At 47.2% G+C, this 22,499-nt stretch overlaps 1 long non-coding RNA gene and 1 pseudogene across 1 annotated transcript; one reads left to right on the forward strand and one right to left on the reverse strand.

Annotated features, from left to right (window-relative positions):
- The first annotated feature begins 1,826 nt into the window (after window positions 1–1,826).
- On the forward strand, window positions 1,827–1,965 carry LOC125533322 (annotated as a pseudogene).
- Window positions 1,966–19,435: 17,470 nt separating this feature from the next.
- On the reverse strand, window positions 19,436–21,725 carry LOC125535113. The gene is made up of 2 exons (XR_007294581.1): window positions 21,108–21,725; window positions 19,436–20,670 (listed from the first exon to the last, which is right to left on the reverse strand). It is a non-coding gene; the product is annotated as an uncharacterized LOC125535113 (long non-coding RNA).
- Window positions 21,726–22,499: the final 774 nt, after the last annotated feature.

Raw genomic sequence — 22,499 nt, forward strand, 5'->3', positions numbered from 1 at the left:
CTTAGTCGCTGGATAATACTCAGGCTGCTAGCCTCTACATCATCGGTGCCTACTGATCTGACCAGAGGAAGTGGAGGAAGAGTGCTGGTACTTAACATGTCTGGTCAAGTTAGACGCACGAGTTGAGGTGCAATTTTCATGGATGTTATAAATAAAATCCCGGTGCCTCCAGTGCCCAATATCTACAATGAGATGAATCAGGAATATCAGGATCTGATCCTTTCAGTATCATCTCCATCGTTTCCTTTTCTAAAAAAAATCATCTCCATCGTTTTTATAGAGGAAGTTGATCCAGGACTTTTTGCTACTATCTTCAAGTCATTGGACTAAATTGTAAAAGAACTCTTTAGACTTCACACCTAGTACCTGACTTCCCTTCAAGTCTCAGTTATGTACTTCTTCTTTTTCTTTGAAACCATCATGGTCTTTGTGACCTACAATAATATCGATCACAACCACATGGCATGTATTTGGCTCCATCAATTTTATCCAGTAGTGTCTGCACAACTCATATCTCCTGAAGCAGTTTATGTACTGTTTTATTTGTATACAATTAATCAAGCACTTTATCTGCACCTGAAGCACTTTATATACAACACATGCATTGATCAGTTGAAATGGAAAGCGACGGTTCAGGCGTGTCAAAGAGCTCGGGTGCAGGCTGAAAATAAAGAGAGCTAGGGGCACATATAAAAAGGAACTGGGCAATTAGCCAAGGACCTTGATAATACCGCAAGTGTCGTTCGTTTTATCTGGGAATCATACACACTAAAGATCATGTAAAAAATACTGAAGATGACATCAGGCACAATCAGAGAAAGCTTGTGAAGTTCTCTCTTGATACAGACTCCATGTCAACCATGTCTTGGCCCTCAGACATAGATCCACAAGCCACCAGATTTCCTGCAACATCCAATGTTTTCTGTTAAATCGTTTCCCTATGGAACAACAAATACATGGTCCAACAGAAATGGTGTGCATGGGCTGCAAGAAACCAGATAGATCGCGGATATTTTAGGAATTCCACGTGGAAGAGGTTGAGAAAACTGATATACCTAAACCAATGGATCACTGTTAAACGGTAGGCTTGTATCTTTGTAACGTGACATGTGTGTCATGATGGTATATGCGTATATGCGTGTGTATTGGAATCTAGGCAGGTAGTTAGAGTAGATATGATCTCATCTCTTGTATAGCTTGGAGTATGGGTCAAGACTACCAACTACCTGCCGATCTTGTAAACTTGCTGAGTTATATAAACACGCACGCGTCCCAGCAAAATTGCATACACTTCCACACCTCAAATCTTTCATGGTAACCAGAGCCATCCTCGAGCTCATCCATGGTAGCGTCTTGAAGTTCCTTCCCATCCTCGCCATTTGTTCACGCCGCCACCGAGAAGCTCACGAAGGGCAATCAAGCACTATGGCTGGAGACCATGCTCTCGGCAATCCGGGGCACAGATGGCCAAGTACCTCGATGTCGAGCAACCACCACCACCCATGCAGATCGATGTGACTGCATCTGACGGCAAGACCATGGCGAAGGTGCCGAACCTTGAGTTCCAAGCCTGGTATGCACAAGATCAACAAGCCTTCTCCTATCTCCTGACGACTCTTCCTCGTGAGATAGCCATCCAGGTCACGTCTTGCCACACCTCAGCAGAGCTATGGAATACGGTTGAAGGGTTGCTTGCATCCCGCACCCGTTCCCAGACCACCAATGTTCGCATCGCCCTCGCAAACTTGCAGAAGGGCAACTCCTCCATCATTAACTATGTTGGGAAGATCAAGTCCCTCTGCGACAAGCTGATAGCCATAGGGAAGAGGGTGGATGAGGACGACATCGTCTCACACATCCTGGCCGGGCTCGAAGAAGACTTCGATCTGGTGGTGTCTGCCATGTGTTCCTGGGTGGAGCCGGTCACCGTGGCTGAGCTGTTCTCACAGCTGCTTAGCTTCGAAATGAGGCTGGGTCTCCGAGGCGGAGGGCCACAATCCTCTGCCAACGCTGCTATCCAAGGTCGCAAACCTGGTGGTGGCGGTGGTGATCGCGGCCGTAGACAAGGCGACAACGGTGGTGACCGCGGTGGGTGCGGCTACCCCCGATCAGGAGGTCGCGGCGGTGGCACACACAACAATAGCAATGGCAGCAGCGGAGGCAACTACACCAACAACCATGCCTCTGCACCCAGGGTCCAGTGCTAGATCTGTGCCAAGATGGGTCACCCAGTCTGGAAGTGCTGGAAACGCTACGACGAATCCTACCAAGGTGTGGAGGAGAAATCGGCCAACCTTGCTGCACCGAAGTATGGGGTGGACACCAACTGGTACTTGGAAAGTGGTGCCACCGACCACATCACAGGAGACCTGGAGAAGCTGACAGTGTGAGACCGCTACACTGGAAATGAGCAGATTCATACTACGAGTGGACCAGGTATGATTATTAGACACATTGGCATTCAGCTATTCATACCCAAGATCATGATTTTCATCTAAATAATATACTTCACGTACCCGAAGCAAACAAAACCCTAATCTCTGCAAGTCGTCTTGCTGTTGACAACAATTCCTTCGTTGAAATTCATCCCTATTCTTTTTTTGTAAATGATCGGGGAACGAGGAGGGTCCTTCTCCAAGGCAGGGGTAGAAGAGGTCTATACCATGTTAAACACACGGGACAAGGCGCCAAGAAGCAAGCGCTCAGTGTCACACCCTCCTCGGATAGGTGGCACCGACATCTAGGACATCCTTCATCTACTATTGTTAGCAAAATAATTAGTCAGAATAAGCTCCCGTGTGTCAAGCTGTTCAACAGCGATTTTATTTGTGATTCTTGTCAAAAAGGCAAAAGCCATCAGCTGCCTTATCCAAAATCAATAAGTGAATCAAAGTTTCCTTTGGAACTTATTTTTCCGATGTGTGGGGACCTGATGTTGAGTCTATAGGTAGAAAGAAATACTATGTGAGCTTCATAGATGATTTCAGTAAGTTCACATGGATCTACCTAATCAAACATAAGTGATAAGTTTTTCAAAAATTTCATGACTTCCAAAAACTCGTTGAGAGACAATTTGATCGCAAGATTCTTGCCCTTTAGACTGACTCGGGGGGGGGGGATATGTCAAGTTAAATTCCTTTTTTACTCACATTGGCATATCACACCATGTCTCCTGTCCTCATGCTCACCAGCAAAACGGGTCAGCCGAACAAAAACATAGACACATTGTCGAAGTTGGACTCTCCCTCCTAGCTCAAGCATCCATGCCTCTGAAGTTTTGGGATGAGGCCTTCATTGCAGCCACTTATCTCATTAACAGGCTTCCAAGCAAAGTCATCAAGTTTGGAACACCTCTTGAGAAACTATCCCATGAAAAACCCAATTATTCTACTCTTCGGATCTTTGGGTGCGCCTGCTGGCTAAACCTACGCCCTTACAATACACACAAGCTCCAATTTCTCTCAAAATAGTGTGCCTTCTTGGGGTATAGTAATCTTCATAAAGGTTTTAAGTGTTTAGACATCTCAACTGGGCGAGTCTATATCTCCAGAGACACGGTTTTTGATGAAACCGTGTTTCCCTTTGCTGCCTTGCACCCAAACGCAGGGGCTCGTCTTCGAGCAGAAATTCTTCTACTGCCTCCAGAGCTTCTCAATCCAACTGATCAAGGGGGTGAAATAAATGTCGATGATCATTTGCTTAATAGCCGTTCTGATGCTACTAATGAAAACAGTGAAAAACAAATGCTATTCTAAACCATGATTTTATGCAGCACCAAAGTTGTACAGGCACTGGACACGAGGCTGGTACAGCTGCCAGCACTGATAGCACCGATCCCGAGCGATTTGGTGCAGAAGGAGCAGGCAGGACCGGCGCGGACCCCGGGAGTGATTTGCCGCCGCCAACCGCGCATGGTGGATCCAGCCCGTTAGTGCGCGCCATGCAGTCTGGCGTGTCAGTGTGGTCGGGCGGGGATGACACACCCACGTCGTCACGCGTGACGTGTCGAGAGCCAGCTGGGGCTGAGGCGTCGGCCCCACAGCGCAATGATGGCGCCTACAGCCCGGTGAGTGCCCGTGATCACGGGTCGCCATCATCACCCGATAGTTCGCGGGAGACCGCGGATTCCCAACTGACCGATCACACGGCTATCGAGGGTGATTCGCCGCCGCCATCCGTGTCAGTACGAGGAATGGGATCCTCTATGGCTGCTACCGGATCTGCTGTGGCTACACCAACTATAACCACGCGGGTCACTCGTTCACAGCGAGGTATTAACAAATCCCTAGTGCCCAAGGATGGCACGGTCAGGTATGAAAAAAACTTTAAGTTTGTGAACTTTGCAGCTACTGGTGAGCCACAGAATGTGCTAGAAGCCTTGCATGATAAAAATTGGAAAAATGTTATGAGTATTGAGTATGATGCTTTAATGAAGAACAACACCTGGCACTTAGTTCCACCGAAGCCAGGGAGGAATATTATAGACTATAAATGGGTATACAAAATTAAAAAGAAGGTAGATGGAACAATAGATAGATATAAAGCTAGGCTAGTAGCTAAAGGTTTCAAACAACATTATGGCATTGATTATGAGGACACATTTAGTCCAGTAGTGAAGGCTGCTACTATCAGACTTGTTCTGTCTGTTGCTATTTCCAGGGGATGGAATCTTCGCCAATTGGATGTTCAGAATGCGTTTCTACATGGTGTTCTCGAGGAAGAGGTATGCGGCAACCACCAGGCTTTGAAAGTAGCTCCAGACCTAACCATGTATGCAGGTTGGATAAAGCCTTGTATGGTTTAAAACAAGCACCAAGGGCATGGTATTCAAGACTGAGCCTCAAGTTGCAACATCTTGGAGTCTGCCCATCAAAGGGAGATACTTCCTTATTCTTCTTCAAGAAAGGAAAGGTGATCATATACATGTTGATTTATGTTGATGACATGATTGTAGCAAGCTCCTCACAAGATTCCACATTAGCCTTTCTAAGAAACTTAAAAAGTGAATTTGACCTAAAAGATTTGGGAGAGTTGCACTACTTCTTAGGCATTGAAGTAAAGAAGGTGCGAGATGGTATTTTGCTCACCCAAGAGAAATATGCTTCTGATGTTTTAAGTCGTGTAGGAATGAGGGATTGTAAACCTTCTAGTACACCTATGTCAACCACAGAAAAATTTTCATTGAATGAAGGCAAACTGCTAAGTCTAGAAGAGGGAACAAAATATCGAAGTATAGTTGGAGCACTTCAATATCTTACGTTAACAAGACCTGACATGTCATTCTCAATTAATAAGGTGTGTCAGTTCTTGCATGCACCAATATCTTTGCATTGGACAACTGTGAAGAGAATACCGAGATACATTCGGGGAAGCACTGGAGTAGGACTAAGTATATGCAGGTCTCCATCAACTACAGTAAGTGCCTTCTCTGATGCTGATTGGGCAGGATGTCTAGATGATAGAAAGTCCACAGGGGGCTTTGTAGTGTTTCTTGGCTCCAACCTTGTGTCATGGCAAGCAAAGAAACAAGCAACTGTCTCAAGATCAAGTACTGAGGGAGAGTACAAGTCACTAGCAAATGCTACTGCTGAGGTAATGTGGGTGAAAACACTACTTGATGAGTTGGGTGTCTATAGACCACATGTGTCACGCCTATATGGTGTGATAATCTAGGAGCAACATACCTTTCTGCAAATCATGTGTTTCATGCAAGGACAAAACACATAGGGATTGATTTTCATTTTTTTCGAGAAAGAGTTGCTCAGAAGAAGTTAGAGATAAAGTTCATCCCAACCGAAGATCAAGTAGCTGATGGGTTTACCAAACCACTGCAAGTTCGACAGCTTCAAGCCTTCAGAAACAATCTAAACCTTGATATGTTAAGATTGAGGGAGGATGTTAAACGATAGGCTTGTATCTTTGTAACGTGACATGTGTGTCATGATGGTATATGCATATATGCATGTGTATTGTAATCTAGGCATGTAGTTAGAGTAGATATGATCTCATCTCTTGTATAGCTTGGAGTATGGGTCAAGATTACCAACTACCTGCCGATCGTAAACTTGTTGAGTTATATAAACATGCATGCGTCCCTGCAGAATTGCATACGCTTCCACGCCTCAAATCTTTCAATCACCATTATCCAACATCTCATTATCAGGATTTTCTAACACATCAAACTCGTTGATCTGCAATGTAAACAAAACTAGTTGATTTGTAGAATACACACCAATGTCCAACAAATGAACGGATAGGTAAAGTAAATGCAAGCATAACCTAAGCCTATACTATCATATCCAGGAATAAATTCAACTATACACAAGTAGACTGTCTGGATTACGCATTGGGTGTGTAAGCATGTACATGAACTGGACCAAGAACTACAGACGACCATATAGACGAGTTGTTGGAGATGCTCTTATGTCGGTTGTTATACACAAGCAATCGTAGTATCAGCTATACTCACGTCCCACGAACATCGCGACAACGGGTCATTAGATCAAGGAATCATGACAAGGCTTTAGAGACGTCAAATCAACTCGGCTACCCGATCGTAGAATATAGAAGAGGCTTCTGGCCTCTGCATCAGTAGTGCCTACTGATCTGACCCGGGTACTAATCATCCCCAAGTACAATTACTTAACCCTCAAGCTACACCTCCTAACCTGGGCGTGAATAGATTCATGATGCCTCTAATTCCCAGTATCTACAAAGAGATATGAGAGTGTTTTTCTACACCCAATGATGAATGTCCCTCACAAAGCAATACATAATATGGTTCCGACCACACCCTAGTTACTTCTTGCTAGATCTTGGAACCCCTTCAGTATCATCTCCATTGCTTTTATAGAAGTCGATCTAGCCATTCCATAACGCATGCTTGGCCCACGTGAAGTTTCTCCTATTTCTCTTAACTGACATTGGACCACACTGAAAACACTAGCCAACCCCTTAACTTCACACCTTCCTCTTCTCCAAGTAGATGACTCCCCTTCAACTCCCAGTTCCGTTCTTTCTTAACAGCTATTGGTCTTTATGACTTGCAATAATATCGATCACCTTTTAACCACGTTAGTGAACACATGGCATGTATCTAGATCCACCAATTTGATCCACTAGTGCATGTACAACTCATATCTCATGAATCATGTTTTTTGTACTGTTTTATTACTTTGTATGTATATCTGAGACCATATATATTAGATACAGAGTATAGGCCTTGATCAATTGTAACACAAACAAGCAATCAAGCGCTTTATCTGCACCAGAAGCACTTTATATACATCACATTCATTGATCAACTGAAATGGAATGTTTGAGACTGCAGATGTGAAGGTTTAGGCATGTCAACGAAGAGCTTGAGTGCAAGCTGGAAATAAGAGATCTTTGGGCATAGATTAAAAGGAACTGACCACTTGGCCAAGGACCTTCATAAGGTCATGAATCATAAACACTAAAGATGGCATCAGGCACAATCAGAGAAAGCTATGAGGTGCTCTCTTGATACAAAAACCCTTGTCAACCACATTCACATCTTGTCCCTCGACATAGATGCACAAGTCACTAGAGTTACTGTAACTTGCAATATTTACTGTTAAATCATTTTTCCTTTTTGAACAAAAAATAGAAGGTCCAATAAAAGGTGTGCATGGGCTGCAAGAAAGCAGATATATCACGGATATTTTAGGAACTTCACACGGAAGTGGTTGAGAGAAATGATACACCTAAACAAATGAATCACTATTATCCACTTCGGCACAATTAGTGTTTCCTAACACATCAAACTACATTGATCTGCAGAACCCATGGCAATATCATACTAGTGAATGGCTAGCTAAAGTAAATGCAAGTGTGACCTAAGCCCCAAGGCGCGACGAGTGGAAGATGGAGTGAGGAGGAGGGCATGGCATGGTCACTAGGGTTTCCCTCGCGGGAGTGGGAGCGTCGCCGAGGGGGAAGGGTCCGGTTTTTTCGTCCCAATCTCCTTCATTTATTATGATTCTAATCTCAAACGACGTAAGTGTTACACTAATGAACAAAAACCGCTATGAAGGCTTTCCCTAAAAAACAGTATTATGCCCACATTGAGGCGCACTACATTATGTGTGGTGAAAATGGGCATGGGTGTTAGGGTTGTTGTACGTCAGTGAGACTGGCTCGGGTTTAGTCCCATCTTGCTTATGGGAGGAGGCCACAACCAGTTTATAAGGGAGAGATTCGTTCCTCCCTTCAGTCTTGGGATTTTGAGATGGAGTGGGCTCTCCGCTGAATGTTGGCCCATGTGCGCATAAACGTTCAAAACTTGGGTGAGTTTGGGTTATTCCAACTTGGATGCTAACAATGGGTCTCCTGGACATGCCAACTCAGCAGCTACATAAGCAAGTCACATCAATCACGTGAGGTACCAAATAGAACTAAGAGAAACCTATTTTGTCTAGTTGTTTGCTCCTTATTCCTCCCAATCATGTCTCCTACCTAATGCCGGTTGTTTTCCACAAGCAACCATTGTATGAGAGTTTGGGAAAAGGCTTTGGAGAAGTAAAATCAACTAAGGTACCCGATGGTAGACGGTAGAAGAGGATTCTAGCATGTGTATTAGTAGTGGCCATTAATCTGACCATGGGAACCAATCATCACTAGTACAATTATTCAACCCGGTTGCTCAAATTGGACACATAAGTTGTGGTGCACTTCCTAACCATGGCATAAATAAATTTCCGGTGCCTCCAATGCCCAATATCTACAGCGAGGTTAGGGAATGCCCCTCACAAAGCAATACATACTATATCTTGGACCCCTTCAGTATCATCAGTTGCTTTTATAAAAGAAGTCGATCTAGCCATTCCATCATGCATATGCCTAACCCACGAAAACTTTTTCCTTCTTTCTTAACTCCTATTGGACCAAACTGAAAAAACTAGCGAACTCCTTGAATTCACACATTCCTCTTCACCAAGTATCTGACTCCTCTTCAAGTTCTGGTTCTGTTCTTTGATCAGCATAATCTTTATGACTTACAATGATATTTTTTGTGTGGAAAGACTTACAATGATATTTTCTGTGTGGAAAGACTTGCAATGATATCGATCACCTTTTAACCACAGTAATGACCACATGGCATGTATCTAGCTCCATCAATCCACTAGTGCCTGTACAACTCATATCTCCTAAAAAGCTGTTTTTTGTACTATTTTAATTTGTATATTTGAGGTCCTCCAAAAGATACTTATTAGAAGCAAATACGTGAATGCACAGTGAAAAGATTGAGTTTAGACCATTGATTATTCGTGCATCCGACAGTTAGCCTAAACAATAGATTGTACAATTATATTCTCTGTTTGGATGCTTGATGTTATTGGAACATATAATTGTCATATGGATTTCATTTAGAAACATAAAGTATAATAAAGACATACACACATATATCACTAGTACACTAGAGTCGTGGAGGTTTAAGATTGATGAAGTCAACAATAACTCCTCGTTACTAACATTTGTTGCTTAAAACCAGTCCATCTTTGTAAGACACACAAGATATCAAACCTAAGATTCGGTCCTGGTGAACTAGAGGTACAACCATGAACTACCTCCACTAACCACGCAAGCTATGAGTCATCCATGTATGTACTATCTTTTCTTTGAGACTAGAGTTTAATGGAAACAGAATAGATGAAGCAGAGAGGTGGGTGTACACACACATGATTAACCAACTCATACACTTTGTTCTTCGTACATTCGGCAGGCAAAGAACCATAACAAGGCTTTAGAGATGTAAAATCAACTCGGCCGCTGCTAGCCCCTACATCATCAGTGCCTATTGATCTGACCATAGGAAGTAGAGGACCAGTACTGGTTATCTGCTTAATTTTTTTTTTTTTGAGATGGAACACTTCCGATTCCATAAATCACACCGGCTCAGCTCCAAGGCTGGCCATCAAGACGTTTACATCGTCAGGCAGGTCCTTAGACCAAATTTGCTTAGTCGCATCACAATGTGCACCAAAGGCAGCTATGGAGTGTGCTAGCTTATTACACGCCCTGGGGGCAAAAGGGAAAGAAATAATAGTAAAGTTTAAACGAGCAAACTGCCGGATGTCCCTGAAGATCACTCCTTCAGCTGCTAGATCAGACGCCTTGCCTTTGACTGCATTAATTAGAGCCTGACAGTCCGATTCCACATCAACATTCATCATTCCCCACTCACAAGCCGACTTAGGCTAGTCGTAATGGGAGTATCATAAGCGTTATCATACATGACAACTAGATTTTTTGGATGATGTGGCATACAATTAAATAAGGAAAGAGAGAGTGATATCATATCATAATACCGTATCATATTAAATGTTGTACCACTTTATGTCATGCATGTCAATTAATAAAACAACCTAAAATACTAACTTATGATACTATGCATTACGGAGATAGTATCATACACTAGTATCATACGCATAATTATATGATACTTCCGGTTACAACCAGCCTGAAGGCCCCGCCGCACACGCTTCCGCCTCTGCGCGGGTTGCTGTCGCAACATTTCGCAGCTGACCAGCACCTGATCCTCGGAGTCTCCAGTGGACCAGTGTTGTCGCGTATGATGAATCCCCAACCACCTGAGCCTGTAGTAGTCGGCTTAAAGGCCCCATCACAGTTCAATTTCATCCGGTCACCCAAAGGCTTCTCTGCCAGACCGTCTCCTGTCTTACTGTTCTCTTTGTACGAGTCTTACCACACAGATTCAGAGAATCGGTTGCAAGGTGACTAATTTCTGATGGTAGGTGATGCACCGATCCCACCTTCTCTCCTGCATTCAGTTTATAAGGGATTTTTCTGCACTTTACCACGTCTGTATATATACTGGCCGTAGGCCCTCAGTAAAGATCAGTTGCTTACTTATCTAACATGGTATCAGATGCTAGGTTAGCCTCTCTCCCGCACACTGCAACTCCGTGCATGCTCCTTCCTCGTCGCTGCCGCCGTCCGGCTCGTTGCTCGGCGCTCTCCTCCGCTCCCGTTGCAGCCTGAGGCTGACCGTCTCTGGTCTTGCTGGCTGCTTCCTCCCCCGCTCGTCTCCGTTCCCACTTCTTTCGGCCGTCGTCGTCGCCCCGTTCGGCAACAGCCGCTACTGCGTTGAGGCCGCCTCGAATGGTCGCCGCTGCCGCTCAGTCCGGCCGCCGCCGCTTCCCCCCGGTCCGACCGCTGCCGCTGCTCCCTGGTCCGGCCGCCGGGTCTCCTCCAGGTCACCGCCCCCTGCCTCTCTGGTCGTGGTCGATCCAGATCGGGCGCTCGTTCAAGCCTTTTTCATCCAGATCGCCTCTCTGGTCGTGGTCGATCCAGATCGGGCGTTGGTTCGAGCCTTTCTCTCGATCCAGATCCAGTTGAGGGCCCGTTGACCAACCAAAAAAAAAACGCTGACAATAGCAGCAGACTGACTTCCTCATGTCCTCTTCGGGCTATGTCGCGGTCCCTCGGTGCTCGGTGATCTTTGATGGCACCAACTATGCTGAGTTTGTGGGCTTCATGCACATCCATATGCGTGGACTCCTTCTGTGGGGTGTTATCTCTGGCGAGGTCCCATGTCCGCCATGCCCGGTGGCGCCCGTGGCCCCAATCCCACCCGTGCCATCGGTCCTTGCTGCTGATGCTTCTCAGGCTGACCGCGATGATGCCAAGGTTCTAGATGATGTTGCGATTGATGCTTATGATCAGCAGGTATCCGCTTATTCCGGTGCACTCTTTGTGTACCGGGATGATCTGTCTGCTTACACTCAGTGGTGCAATGATGATGCTCGAGCTATTGCTGTTCTCACTGCGAGTGTTCTCTCTCAGTTTGCTTCGGAGTTCATGGGACTTGGCACTGTTGTAGCGATGTGGTCTTACCTCTGTCAGCGCTATCAGCCCTCTGGTGATGCTCTCTACCTATCTGTCGTGCGCCAGGAACACACACTCCAGCAAAGTGATTCTTCTGTTGATGAGTTCTATTCACAGTGTTCTGCCATCCGGCGCCAGCTTGACTCTCTTCGGACAGTTGTTTGTGGAGCCTGTTGTTGCTGTCAGACTACTCGATCTGATCTCGAGTTTCAGCGAGTCCATGAGTTCTTATCTCGTCTCCGGTCTGAGTTCGAACCTCGCCGTGCTCACTTGCTTGCTCGTGGTCGTGTTCCTATCTCAGAGATACTTGCTGAGCTTCGTGCTGAGGAGACCCGCCTTTGCTCTGCTGGGTTACTTCTGGTTCCATCCATGCTGGTCGTCCGAGCTCCTGTGTCGCCTGCTCGCCTCAGCGCTCCGCCGCTCCTGCCTACTCCTCCAGGGGGGGTAAGCCGTTCTCCATATGCTGAGAAGGGCACGTCGCGCCGTGACACCGTCTGTGGTTACTGCTCCCGGCCAGGTCACCCAGAGTCTGATTCTCGCCTGAAGAAGAGAGACCAGAGGCGCTCCTCATCCAGCGGACCTCCTGTGTCTTCCTCGACTCCGTCACTCACTGACCAGGACATTGTTCGCCTGAAGCGTCTTCTTGCTTCCTCAGGCTCCTCGTCGACTGGCTCTGCTGTTGCTGTGACTGCATCCTCTTCCTCACCATCACCAGCATCTACACAGTCAGGTACATCCTCGTGGGTTTTGGATTCTGGAGCCTCCTTACATATGTCTTCTGATTCTTCCGCGTTGTCTTCTCTCCGACCTCTTGATTCACCTGTTAATGTTCTTACTGCCGATGGCACTTCTCTTCCTATTGCTAGTCGTGGTGTTCTTTCCACTCCATCCTTTTCTGTTCCGAGTGTTTCTCATGTTCCTCATGAATCTTTTTTCCGCTGCCCAACTTACTGATTCTGGTTGTCGTGTCATTCTTGATACCGACTCTTGCTCCATTCAGGATCGTCGCACCAAGGCTTTGGTTGGTGCTGGCCCCCGGCGCCGTGAGTCAGAGGGCCTTTGGGAGGTTGACTGGCTTTGTGTTCCTTCTGCTGCCACCACTTCTGCCAGCTCTCGTGCTCTTACTGCCTCTTTGTCTGCGTCCTTCCAGTAGTGGCATCATCGCCTTGGTCACATCTGTGGCTCTTGCTTGCCTTCTTTAGTTCGTCAGGGCCTCTTAGGGTCTGTATCTAGAGATGTCTCCTTACATTGTAATGGTTGCAGACTTGGCAAACAGACTCAGTTACCTTATCCTACTAGTGAGTCTGTATCTCAGCGTCCTTTTGATTTAGTTCATTCTGATGTCTGGGGTCCTGCTCCTTTTGATTCGAAAGGTGGTCATCGCTATTATGTTTTGTTTATTGATGATTTTTCTCGCCACACTTGGCTCTACTTCATGAAATCTCGTAGCGAGTTTCTCCCTATATACAAACGTTTTGCTGCCATGGTCCACACCCAGTTTGCCATGCCCATTCGCACTTTTCGTGGTGACTCCGCTGGAGAGTATATCTCTCAGCTGTTGCGTGGTTTTCTCGCGGAACAGGGTACTCTTGCCCAGTTCTCTTGTCCTGGTGCTCATGCTCAGAATGGCGTTGCCGAACGAAAGCATCGTCATTTGCTTGAGACGGCTCGTGCACTGATGATTGCTGCTTCCCTTCCACCCCATTTTTGGGCTGAGGCTGTTTCCGCAGCCACCTATCTCATCAACATTCAGCCCTCATCTGCTCTGCAGGGTGGTATTCCTATGGAGTGTCTCACTGGTCACTCTTCCGACTACTCCGCTCTTCGTATGTTTGGATGTGTGTGCTATGTTCTTCTTGCCCCCCGCGAACGCACCAAACTGACGGCTCAGTCAGTTGAGTGTGTTTTTCTTGGTTACAGTGATGAGCACAAGGGATATCGATGTTGGGACCCTATGGGTCGTCGCTTGCGCATCTCGCGTGATATGACTTTTGACGAGTCTCGTTCTTACTACCCACGTTCTTCTTCCTCGAATTTCTCTGTGGATGACCTTTCATTCCTTCTCCTTCCCGATGCACCCTACTATGTGCCTCATGTGCCACCTCTTCCTCCGGCACCTCTCGTTCCTTCTCATTCCCCACCGCCACCGTCTTCTACACCCTCCTCCTCCACCTCTCCACCATCCTCTCCAGCCCGTCGTCCTCTCTCACCATTTCCTCTCCATTACACTCGCCGATCTCGTACTGAGGATGTCTCCTCTGTCGAGCCTTCCACCTCTGGGGCACCTCCTCTCACGCCTCCCCCGGTTCACAACCTCCGTGCTCGGCCTTGCCCCCCGCCTGATCGCTACTCTCCTGATCGGTATGGTCTCTCTGTTGTTGCTGAGCCCACCTCCTACCGAACTGCCATGACTCATCCTGAATGGCAACTTGCGATGGCCGAAGAGCTTGCTGCTCTTGAGCGCTCTGGCACATGGGATCTTTCTCCCCTTCCTTCCGGTGTCCGTCCCATCACCTGCAAGTGGGTCTACAAGATTAAGACTCGCTCTGATGGTTCTCTTGAGCGCTACAAAGCTCGTCTTGTGGCCCGTGGTTTTCAGCAGGAACAGGGACGCGATTATGATGAGACATTCGCTCATGTGGCCCACATGACCACTGTCCGCACTCTCCTTGCTGTGGCTTCTGTTCGCCAGTGGTCTATCTCTCAACTTGATGTTCAGAACGCTTTTCTCAATGGCGAGTTGCGTGAGGAGGTTTATATGCAGCCACCACCAGGGTACTATGCTCCTGATGGTATGGTCCGTAGACTTCGCCGCTCCCTCTATGGTCTCAAACAGGCCCCTCGCGCCTGGTTTGAGCGCTTCGCCTCTATGGTGACTGCCGCTGGTTTCTTGCCCAGCCATCATGATCCTGCGTTGTTTGTTCACACGTCTCCTCGTGGTCGGACTCTTCTCCTTCTCTATGTCGATGACATGATCATCACCGGTGACGACTCTGAGTACATTGCCTTTGTTAAGGCTCGCCTTCGAGACCAGTTCCTCATGACTGATCTTGGTCCTCTTCGCTACTTTCTTGGGATTGAGATCTCCTCGACCTATGATGGCTTCTACATCTCCCAAGAAAAATATATTCAGGATCTTCTTGCTCGTGCTGCTCTTGGTGATGAGCGCACAGTTGTGACTCCTATGGAGCTCAACGTTCAGCTTCGTGCCTCTGATGGTGACCCTCTTTCTAATCCCACTCGCTATCGTCACCTCGTTGGCAGCCTTGTCTATCTGGCTGTCACGCGCCCTGACATCTCCTATCCTGTCCACATCCTGAGTCAGTTTGTTTCAGCCCCCACCTCTGTCCACTATAGTCACCTTCTCCGTGTTCTACAATATCTTATTGGCACGATCTCTCAGCGCCTTTTCTTTCCCCGCTCCAGCTCTCTTGAGCTCCAGGCCTACTCTGATGCTACCTGGGCTAGTGATCCCTCTGATCGACGCTCGTTGTCTGCTTACTGTGTCTTTCTTGGTGGCTCTCTTATTGCCTGGAAGACCAAGAAGCAGACTACAGTTTCTCGCTCGAGTACAGAGGCTGAGTTGCGAGCCATGGCTATGTTGACGGCTGAGGTGATCTGGTTACGATGGTTACTTGAGGATTTTGGTGTGTCTGCTACTACCTCCACTCCTCTACTGTCCGACAACACTGGTGCTATCAGTATTGCGCGTGACCCGGTGAAGCATGAGCTCACCAAGCACATCGGTGTGGATGCCCACTTTGTGCGTGCTGCTGTGCAGGATCAGACTCTCGCTCTTCACTATGTTCCCTCGGAGTTACAGTTGGTTGACTTCTTCACGAAGGCACAGACTCGAGCGCAGCATGGGTTTTTCCTCTCCAAACTTAGTGTTGTTGATCCACCATGAGTTTGAGGGGGGTGTTAGATGTATATAGTTCATTGTGTGCATCCTCATTGTATAAGGGGCTTTTCTGCACTTTACCATATCTGTATATGTGTTGGCCGTAGGCCCTCAGTAAAGATCAGTTGCTCACTTATCTAACATGCCCCACGTGAACTTTGTCGTGTTTTCTTAACTGCCATTTGACCAAACTGAAAAAACTGTAAGCTCCTTGAATTAAGAAAAAAAAGGTTTCCCCCGCTTTGTATTCCAAAGCAACCAACCGATACATCCAAGGATAGGTGCTGGGGTGGAAGCAGCACAATCACACCCAAAAGAAACGAAAGAGAAACAACAAGAGAAATGAATGCCGACAACGGCAGATCGACGGAAACGAAGAAGCTTCACGACCACTGCGCCCACCGAAGATCTCCCACCAAGCTCCAAGGCTCTGAAGCACCGGTACCAATCAGCACCTCCAAGAAGGACCGCGACGAAGACGACGCTGCTGCCAAGGGTTTCCCCCGGTACATGACGAGGCGAGAGGAAGGGTCGCCCCCGACGCCCTCCAGGAAGGTCCGGCGGCACCCACCGGCGTCGCCGCGTCGGTGTCGGACAGGCCGACAGGGGTTCCCCCGATCCCAACCTTCACCTCGGGTGCTCCAGAGCCTGCCACCAAACCGACCACCATCTTGCGCCACCATGGTCAAGAAGCCTCCACGTCGTCTCACCACGGCACCACGAGGTGAGGTCTGCACAACAAGGGATAGGAGCCGGGACTAGGGGCCGTAGCACCGTCGGCACGCGGGAGGGCACAACCTCCACCGTCAACGACGGTAGCCGACCGGACACACTAGCGGGAGCCTACCAGGCCCGTGTGCCCACAGGCCTGGCCGGGAACTCCATTCCCGGAAAGCTCCCGCCATCGCGCTGCAGCAGGCACGCCATCGGCATCTCCGCCCCCCATCCGAGCCGCTCCTCCTCCTCACCACACAGACGACGACGAAGCCACGCCAGGGACCGGCCCGCTAGGACCCAAATGGGGCCAGGAGGGCCCAGATCTGGGCCGGGGACGCGCCGCCGGCCACCGCACGCCACCACGCCGCCCTGCTGCCAAGGGCAGCACCGCCACCGCGCCTACCGCCGACGACCGATGCCGGGTCGCCGGGCCGCCGCCCAGCCGAGCATCACCGCCGCCGTCACCAGCCCCGGGAGGGAGACAAACGCGCGGGTACAGAAGGGCCCGCCGCCGCCGGCAGCACCCGGGCCAGCGCAGGGGCACTCGGTGGCGGCGGCGGGGGAGAGCTCACGAGGGTGGCGGCCGAGGGAAGAGGAGGGGCGCGCCGCCCCGGCCACCTCCCGGGGAGGCGGCGCAGGGGCGGGAACGGGATGGGGAGGGGGAAGAGGGGGGGCGGGGAGGGCCGGGGCGCGCGAGCCGGCGGCCGGCGGCGGCGGGAGGGGGCTAGGGCGCCGCCGGCGGCGGCGGCGGAACCCTAGCGGGAGGGAGCGGACGGGAGCGGGTGCCCCGGCGCTGGTCTACTTGTCTAAGAGAAGGTTAGAAATAGCATTAAGCTCCTTGAATTCACCACACCTTCCTCTTCACCAAGTACCTGACTCCCCTTCAAGTCATGGTTCTGCTCTTTGACACCAGCATGATCTTTATGAACTTCCAATAATATCGATCACCTTTTAACCACGTATGTCAGTGACCACATGGCATGTATCCAGCTCAATCAATTCGATATACTAGTGCATGTACAACGCATATCTCATGAATCATGTTTTTTGTACTGTTTTATTACTACTTTGTACATGCCTTGATCGATTGTAACACAAATAAGCAGTCTTTCTTTTAGTTGACACAAACAAGCAATCAAGCGCTTTATCTGCACGTGAAGCACTTTATATAGAGAACATGCATTTCGATCAATTGAAACGGAATGTTTGAGACCGCAAATGCGATGGTTCAGGCATGTCGACGAAGAGCTTGAGTACAAGCTCAAGCTGGAAATAAGAGAGCTTTGGGCATAGATTAGAAGGAACTGGCCACCTGGCCGAGGACCTTCGTAAGGTCATAAGCGCCATTCGTTTTATGTAGGAATCATAAGCACCGAAGATGGCATCAGGCACAATCAGAGAAAGCTTACGAGGTTGTCTCTTGATACAGACCCCATGTCAACCACGTCTTGGCCCCCAACATAGCACTATACTTATAAAGCATTGCACGAGCTAATCTAGCAATGAAAGATGGAAGGACAACTTACCTTTGTGAACACTTGATAGATGGGGTGCTTCAAATCTTGACAAATCTTGGCAAAAAATGAAGGATGGGCTTGAGCTAAGGGGAAGAACAGAGAAGGGAAAGGAGAAAACGGAGAGAATGAGCTCGGGACGAAGCAGGGGTTTATATAGGGACAACTTTAGTCCTGGTTGGTGATACAAACCGGGACTAAAGGGTCTCGTGGGGGCCCCAACCTGACGCCGGCCTGCCACCACCCCTTTAGTCCCGGTTGGTATCACCAATCGGGACTATAGGTCAAAAATGAACCGGAATTAATGATGCTCGTGTCCCCGTCCGCTCCTAGCCGTTGGAATCGGGACTAATGGTCACACTAGTCGCGGGCCAAAAGCAGGCTGGGACTGATGCTCCGGACAAAAGGTCTGTTTTCTACTAGTGTTCACTCACCCAATAGAGGGCCTTTGTATATGCAATGTGTCATTGTATGGTGATGAAAAAACTTCCGCTTCCATATATATAGTGGTGATTCCCCTATTTGTGTCGGTTGCTGCCGACGTCGAGCTTGGATGTGCATGCACTGTCTCTGCTTCTTGTGATGCTTTTGTTACTGCCCTTCTACCACCACTTCATATTGATGTGTCATAACCGTAGACTGCATTTGCGTTGCACCTAATGAACTGGACAAATACAGGGGGCAACTCGATTGAAAGCTGACAACAACAATTGTTGATGTTCCGGCCCTGCAAATTCCAAAATTTTGTCTAAACCATATTTGATGAAGGCCATGTTTCTTAATCTTCCTGGGAAAATTTCAATGCTCTCCATAAGGGTCAAAATGATGAAGCACGCACGCTCCTCATGAGGAGATACATAGCCTGATGAGTCGTGACTCGGAGTATCCTCCGCGACATCTTGGCGGCAGCAGCGAAAGCCATTGTGGTTGGCTCTAATACCAACTGTTTTGAACCTTGATCCACCAGAAAATGCATGGCCGCAAAAAGGATTGCATATACATAGGTTTAGATGCGAGGACAACTTGGTGAAACAGATTGATTGTTCTTGCCTCCTCAAACATGGGCGCATGCCATCCTTATATAACTGATGCTTGAGGCCTTGAGCTTTCATATTCTCCTAATATGATTAGACTTCCTTATACAAATGCAGTCTTTCCTAATCTTACAATTTCCTAGCGGACTCTTAGGATACTTCTTTCTCATTGACTCCTTGTCAGGTCCTAGCAGAAAAGGAATCTCAACATATATCCCTCAGTTGTCCATCAGAGAAACACAAGTGAAGGCCACATTCACTTATCCAACGGTGCACGTGTGATTGAGAAATACAATGGCTGTTGTTACTTGGCTTATTGTTTTAATTACTGTTTACTGTAATTTTGGTTAACTAGGTGCTTTGCTTAGGCCATTTACCACATGCTTTACTCTCGGTAATCACCAAACCGATCTGGCTATTTTTACCGTTCCCATCTGAGTAAAGTGTAAGAAAGAATTCGACAAAACATAGTTCCTTAGATTAATTACAAGTAAAAGTGATCATCTTCACAACCATCTCTGTAATCCGACAAATCCCTCGTTCGGTTTTTCGATGAATTCCTTCCAATTGTTTTGGTCCTGGCACTCCTCCCATGCTGGATCAACAGGCGATCCCTCTATTGGAGCACAAATTTGGTGAAGCAAAATATGCTTTTTGTATTGGTTTACTCTAATATCTCAGAAACAAAAGCGTGGAGTATGGACCGTTTCACCCAGCGAACACCATGTATGCATTGTGTGGTAGTGGGAAAACTGCCGCTTGCATATATATAGTCTCGATTCCCTGCTACCAAGGAAATCATCAGGTCATATTGTCATGATCATTTGCATTACTATGGCATGGCAGATCATCATACTTATTGTGTTTTGCAAAAGTGCTATTTTTACTGCTGGAATCAGCCATACACCTCTATCGAATGAAACCATGGGTACCTGAAATCAAAATCTAGAGTTTCCCAATCCATAACAACACTCGCATGATAAAACAGGGGAAATCTGGATCCAGAGCTCCCACCTCTAACTCTATCCCAAATCGATGACACATTAACCCATCCTCATTCTGTGCTGAAAACCTGAACTCTTTTTCTTTTATGTTTTGAAAGAGGAATAAGAAATCGGAACTCAGTCCGTCCTTAGTGACTTAGATAGCCAAGCCGATATATGACTTTGCAACCATGGAAATCATCGAGCGCATAGCATGCAGCTTAATGGACTCCCAAGAGCAGCAACAACCGAAGCGGATGCAGTCACAGTAAATCCCTATCCAGTTACATAGGCTCTGGTCTTTCCAGGAGCGGGGCGGGTTATAGACCATTGGTCGTTCAGAAAAAACTGGACCAGAGAGTTGATGAGGCCGCTGATATACATTTTCCCTTTGTGTAAAAGATTTGATCGGGAACAACCACATACAAACATCGATTAGCAGGCAATAACACAAAACGGTGCACGCTGGGGCTCCCGAGATTCAGATCGACCCTATTTTTACACTTTGCAAGTACACATGAAAAACACATATCTACTGTTGTTCAGACGTATTTGAAACTGCAGCATAATCATATTTGACGTCTACAGTGTTGCTATCTTGGGAACCGCGTTCTCTCCAACTGATCTTCCACATCTGGAGTAAGCTTACCCTGCATGATAGAGGAAAAATATTTTAGTCACATGGATACATAGATGCAAGGCCTGTTCATGTTGCTGTCAAAACTACGTACACATGATGAATGAGAACATTGATTTTTGGAAGGGAACCAGGGTAGTATTGGTTTGAACAGATTCAGTTCATGGAAAAATACCAAGAAGTTAACTGCATATGTCTTATTCTGATATCATTCTAGTAATCAAAGTGAACAAAGATCAACCTCATAAAGAGCGAAAACATCACAATTATGGTCGCATATTTTAGCATCAGTGGAATATGGGGATCCATGATACTGTAGCATCAATTTTGGTGTATTTGTATTGCTCAAAGCAGAACAAGCAATACTAACATCAGATTTCAAGTGGTTCAATCGAACTATAACCCTAGAAAAATAGATTCAATCAATGCATTGAGTAAGCTGATGCACACCTGTCAGGTTCAGTTGTCCTCTTTGCCAACATCAGAGTCAAGAAAACAAGTACCATCGCAGCACATAGATGTTTAAGAGTATATCCACTAACAATCTATGTGTCCACCTATATATAGGTTTGTCCGCAGCCTCTTCTACTTGGCAAGAAGGTAGAATCCTGAAATCAATTTGAAAAATCAGAACAAAAGTATCCAGACAATATAACTTTGCGCTTAGCAAACCCTCGTGAGAAATTGCGCTTAGACAAAATGATTCGGCAATGGCCTGTTCTTTAAACTGCGCTTAAATAAATGCTACTGCATAACTCATTCTTGTATCAATTGTTATGTTCTCTGGATCGGATTGGGCTAGTTATTCCGGTAAACCTACCTTCACTTGTGGCTCGAGGAGGTCCCGGTGCCGGCCATGGTGACGGTGGCCGGTGATGGCAGAGAGTAACAGTGGCGGTGCTTTCCGTCAGCACTGCACTAACCCTAGATCGGAAGGGATTGTCGGTGGGGTGTGCGGCTGGTGAAGAACCTCGTGGTGTGAGCCGCCGGCCCCCATCTCTTTATATAGTGCAGGTGACAGGGACCCGTCAACCATAGTGGGTTGAGCGCCCCCGATCAGGGCGCGGATCTAAGGGCCCGGTAGGCCGTTGAGCCTTACAGCAATTTCATCAACAATTGAAAAGGAGAAGTTCAGATACATTTATATTAATTGGACCGCTGACTGCTTGATAAATTCCTAGATAACAGCAGACATGACTGGGGAAACAGAATCATCTTGGCACCGGTCAATGGTATTGAGAGAATAAAAACTTAAGAAGGGAAACAGTAAAACTTCTAGTGAGTTTTCTATGAATTTCAAGGTGACTATGGTTTATAACCAAGCATCATAAGTACAGACTGTCAAAAGAAAAAGTTATATCACCGGTTTTTATGCTGTGAGAAAATCGACTATGAAACAACCCAATCAAATCAGAGCAACACAAGTGAAGGGCACAGTCGGTTATCCAACCATGGCAAGATCCAATGGCTTTTGTTACTTGGCTTATTGCTTTAGTTACTGTTCACTGTAATTTAGTTGAACCAAGGGGTTTGATTCCATTTACCTCATGTTTTACTCTCGGTAATCACTAAACCGACCCGGCTATATATGTCATTCCCATCGAGAAAAAAAAAGAAAGAATTCGTCAAAAGTAGACGCGATTATCTTCTCAACTATCCCGTATTTTGCACCAAAATCCGAGAAATCCCTCGTCGGTTTTTCGATTAATTCCCTCCAATTGTTCCGGTCCTAGCACTCCTCCCATGTTGGTTCAACAGGAAATCCCTCTATTGGCTCTCCTCCCATCCTGGTTCAACATGAACCAGGGAGCGGGTCCCTCTATTGGCTCACAAATTCGTTGA

This window comes from Triticum urartu, chromosome 1 (genome assembly GCF_003073215.2).
Source record: "Triticum urartu cultivar G1812 chromosome 1, Tu2.1, whole genome shotgun sequence".
NCBI lineage: Eukaryota > Viridiplantae > Streptophyta > Magnoliopsida > Poales > Poaceae > Triticum > Triticum urartu.